Raw genomic sequence first — 5,011 nt, 5'->3', positions numbered from 1 at the left:
TGATTGTGAACCTGTATGGGGAAGCTACAGGTAGTGTGATTATGAACCTGTATGAGGAAGCTACAGGTGGTACGATTATGGACCTGTATGGGGAAGCTACAGGTGGTACAATTATGGACCTGTATGGGGAAGCTACATGTGGTAGGGTTAGGTACAGGAGACAAAGCAATGTCCTTCATGATAATGTTTGGAATTCATAATAACTTGTGTCTAGAGATGATGACGATAAGGATAAATGTGGATAGTATAGTAATGATATAGTTAATGAGAATGTAAATGATGATCATGATGATTCTGTTTATAGATAGCATTATAGATAGTGAATTATTGTTAAGTTGTGTTTACTTATCTTATACACATTTGATTTTATTGTTATTGGTTGTGTTATGGTGGCTTACCCATATTTGTTTGTGCTTGTGGTTGTGTGTGTGTCTTGCGATGATCGTATGACCTTGGTTATATGGGAGCAGGGGGTGTAGCAGATGCTCCAAATTCATGATAGCGACGTAAGAGCGGGGGACAACCTGATTTATTTAAAGCTTTGAGTTATAAATTTCAGAAACAATGTAATTGGATTTACTTTATTTCGTTGTTTATCTTATAAATTTCAGCATTTTATAATTGGATTTCTACGATGGTATGATAATTTTAAAAGTTTTTAATTTTCTCATAATCCGGACATCTAAAAAAAATCGGGATGTTACATACACTATTCTTTTTTATTCTTTTTGTCACTCTAAAAGTTCTTCATTGTTGCCCCATCTATGATCATATGACCAGGTAAGGGGAGGAACCAGTTATATTGTAACACATGATTGGTTTAGGATTTTGATAAGTGTTTTTATGTTATAGGGAAATATTTTGTGATGTGGTATAATATTTGTTCTTTGCTTGTGCATCATTGTAAGGGGGGGTAACTAGAATTATCATGTGTGTTTGGGGTTGGGTGATGTTGCGATTACCGTTATTGCTATTATTTCCATTCGTACATAAATGTATATATATTGTGAGGTGTGCATTTTGGTTTGCATGGGAGTGAGTTAGGAGAGATACATTTAATGCATATTAATATAATTAACCCTTGTTGCGTGGATTTTCGGGTTGTTGTGGGAGGGAGTTTTAGTGAAGCGACTAGAGATTTGTATAGTATACATGTTGTTTTAGTCGATATATATAAGTTAAGAGATGGTATGAATAATTTTTATAATTTAATATAAGGGGTTGAGGGATTATTATGTATGTAAAATAAATTATAAAAGTTGAATATTTTTATGCGTTGTGGTGATATTTTATCATAGTAATTTTATATGTTTCTGTGGTGACTTATTGATGTGGTAATATGCGTATAAGATGTTTTGTGGTGTTGCATATGAAGTAAAATCTTGTGTTTGATTAATTGATGTTGATCATTGAGATTTTGAGTGAAAAGTGTTGAGATTATGTTTAAATCGATGATTGGTTTTGTAACACATATTAGTGAGGATGGGTATTAGTTAGTGATCAGTGAGTTAATATATAGTATTGAGACTATGCATGAAAGGTGATAAGTAGGACGTGTTGAACATTATGTTGAGGGAGCACTGTATATTTTGATAATGGTGAGATAAACTTTATGATTGGTGAGTAATGCATGTTGTTGAGAATGAGTATTGATGTGTGATGGGGACATGAAACTACGTTATTTATTTATACTATCGTTGGTCATGTGTGAACTTTTCATATTGTGCTATGTTAAGAATGTGATGTTATTGGACTCTCGATTAAGAGATAGTGATTCGAGTGTCACTTCCCTCTGCGCGGGGAGGTGGATGTCTCGCCCAAAAGACTTCGCTCGTGCTTAGTATAGTGCACTGGTGCACGTAGTGCCAGTGTTTTTACTTGTTAGTCCTTGAGAAGTCGAGGAGATGGGTCGGAAGTTGCGATGAAAGATGACTCGAATTACCCTGTTGAGGAACAGGTACCTGTTAGTGATAACAGGTCATGACGACACAGTAAAAGAAAACGACATTGGTTCATGAATGGCTTAAATGTGATGATAATGTTGTGATGAAATATGTTTATATGATTATATTATTTTTTAGATTAAAATGAATATGTTTTGTTGTGTGTTATGATATTTCTGGTTTCTCATCCTGAAAGTTGTGGTTGTGGTTTCACCTACGATGATCGTACTTGTACGAGAGTAAATGTCATTGCAGATAAGTCTGGATCGAATTAATTGACGTGAGAGTTGGGATATTTGAGTTCGGGAATTTATTATTTATTTTTAAAAGTTTTCTGATTCGATATTTTTATGTAGATGTGAGATTCTAAGATTTTCAAACGATGTTTATAGTTATGATTTAATTCCACCTTTGAATTGAATGTATTATAGAAAGGTTTAGAAAAAAAATTACACCGTGACATTCCGAAAAATCGGGGTGTTACAAAATAAATAACTTTTATAAAAAAAAGTTTTAGAAAACAATAAATTAATACGGATTGGTAAAACAAAACAAAACTTATCTAAAAAAAATATTAAGTTTTTTTATTCTAAAAATTGTGAAGACCTAGAAAAGTGTATTTTAGAAGTGGTAGCGAGTTAAAAATAATGAGACTTTATTATTTTAATATTAAAAGGTTTTAATATAAAAGTAATGATTATAAACGAGTTTCATTATCCTTAAAACACACAATTTCTTTAGAAACTACTTTTCTAGAGTTATCCGCATTCTCTCTAAAAGGTTCTTCCATCCTATTTAGTTGTTTGAAGATTGGAGACCTCTTGTATGATCCTTGCGGTGAGATGGTTGAGATTGTTGAGAAAAGCTCTAAAACTAAAAGTATGAAGTGTTTTCATGTGTGGCTCGGTATTTCCATCTAAAAACCGAGAGCCTCCCTCCAAATGGGGTCCATAACAAAATAAAAACCCTAACCTAAAAGGCACATGTACTACACATGGGTGTTTTTTACAAAATTGCCCCCAAAGGGTCCAAAACACCTAATTCTAATTAGGGTCTAGAAAACGAAATTACAACTTAATTAAAATAGAAGTGACTTAATGTTGAGTCTTGAATGATCACGCCACCTTCCCTAATGCTGCAAATGATGTTTCCCAAAATTTCCCTGCAACCAAAATGCACTTAATCAGCTCAGAATATCCAAATTAGCACAATTACGAATTTCTGACCAAATTAAGCAGAATTCGGAAAACGGGAAAATAATAGACAATTAAACACAATTCCCTGGTTTATTTAAGTGCAATAAACTAAATACAGTTCAAGAAATAACGAATCATCAGGGGAGTACTGGTTTAGCTAAACCTTACAATCTCATAGTGCTTCTGGTTTTTTATGATGACAACACATTATTAATAACACGTGTACTAATATGTGTTACATGTTCGTTACTTTCATATGTATGAATTCTTGAAGAACATGTTTGTGTTAATTCTATCTATGTGTGCATACTCACTGCTTTCTACATGAGATATCATCTGTTATTGCATAATATATGTGATGGAATCCTTCCTGACACAATCCTCTTAGTCGTATTTTTACATTTCATTGTATCTGTAGCTTAGCTTGCAAGGAGTTTGGGTCACTATAAATACCCAACTCCCCTATTGTATTTGGTACTTGTGAGATGAATGAGAATTAGCTTTTTTGAATCAGAAAATAATTCTCTCTTGAAAGTAATAGGCTAGAGAGTCCAAAGACTCCCTCTAGCCACCTTCCAAGACACACTACCTCCATTTTCATTTTCCTTGAAATTCCACCGTGCTTCCATAGCTTTCTCACTCCTCCACGCTGCACCAATTATCTTCCGCCACCACTTCAACGCATGCGTCAGCGCTTCAGCAGAGTCATCAACCACATCTATTTTCATTTTCGCGCATTCAAAACACTCTCGCGAGCCACACCTCTCATTTTCTCCATCTCCATCATCGCGAGCTTCTGTCATGTTTTTTCTCCTTCACAGATCTTCATTTTCTCCTTCTACTTCTTCTTCGTTTCAGCCTTTCCGATCATAGAACAACAATTTCATCGAACAAGTTCTTCGATCTATGGCCTCCGTTAGGGTTTCTTCCTTCTCAGACCATTTTCCTCCATATTTGTCGATTGAAACCCTTTTTACCGATTGATTTTCGTTTTCTACCATTCAATCTTTAGTTTGAACCGATTAATCGGTTCCTTTTGAGTTTTCCCTCTTTTTCTAGGGTTCGTTCATGGTTTTAGGGTTTTTCTTCGATCTCTTCCGATTTCCTACCGATCTAGAGCTTCCTTCATCATTCCGCTACGTCTTCTCGTCGGAGAAGCTTCGAGGAGGTCCAGTTCGTCTTTGCACAGTCTTAGACGACCTTTCCTTGGAGCCTTCGTCCATCAATATGTTTTGGAAGAGAAAATCACATGCACTCTGGTTGAACTTTTATTGTGTGGCAAAACTGCAAGTTTTAAGTCGTCTTCTATTGAGATTGTTGATAAGGGAAGCACTGGTTGAGCTTAACCTTAATCTCACAGTGCTCTAGTTACTCTGGTTTTTGATGATGACAACACATTATTAATAACACATGTATTGTTATGTGTTACATGTTCTATTCTTCATTATGAATGATATCTAATTGAACATGTTTGTGTTGATGCTATCCTATGAATGCACATTCACTGAGCTTATATCTGGTACATCATTTATGATTGCATTGCATAAGCTTTTGAAGAGAAAATCACATGCACTTTGACGAACCTATATTGTGTGACATAACTGCAAGTTTTAAGTCGACTTCATTATGAAGTAATTCGGTTAAAACTTGTGACTATGCACAATTTTTCAAAAACAATGTTGTGAGTGATTTTGCATTGAAAAGTTTTTCAAACTGAGCTGAAGTGGATCCGACTTAGTTAGTTATTTGATTTGAAATTCTGTTAATGCTTGTGTACAATAACAATTATATTTCAAAAGTCTGTTAGAACATTTATGATAGTTAACTGTGTTAAATGCAAAATCAATTTGGTTGTTATGAATGCTGCTAATT

The sequence above is a fragment of the Vigna radiata genome, chromosome 8 (genome assembly GCF_000741045.1).
Source record: "Vigna radiata var. radiata cultivar VC1973A chromosome 8, Vradiata_ver6, whole genome shotgun sequence".
NCBI classification, from domain to species: domain Eukaryota; kingdom Viridiplantae; phylum Streptophyta; class Magnoliopsida; order Fabales; family Fabaceae; genus Vigna; species Vigna radiata.
The sequence above is the reverse complement of the archived record's forward strand: the minus strand, read 5'-3'. Positions refer to the sequence as shown.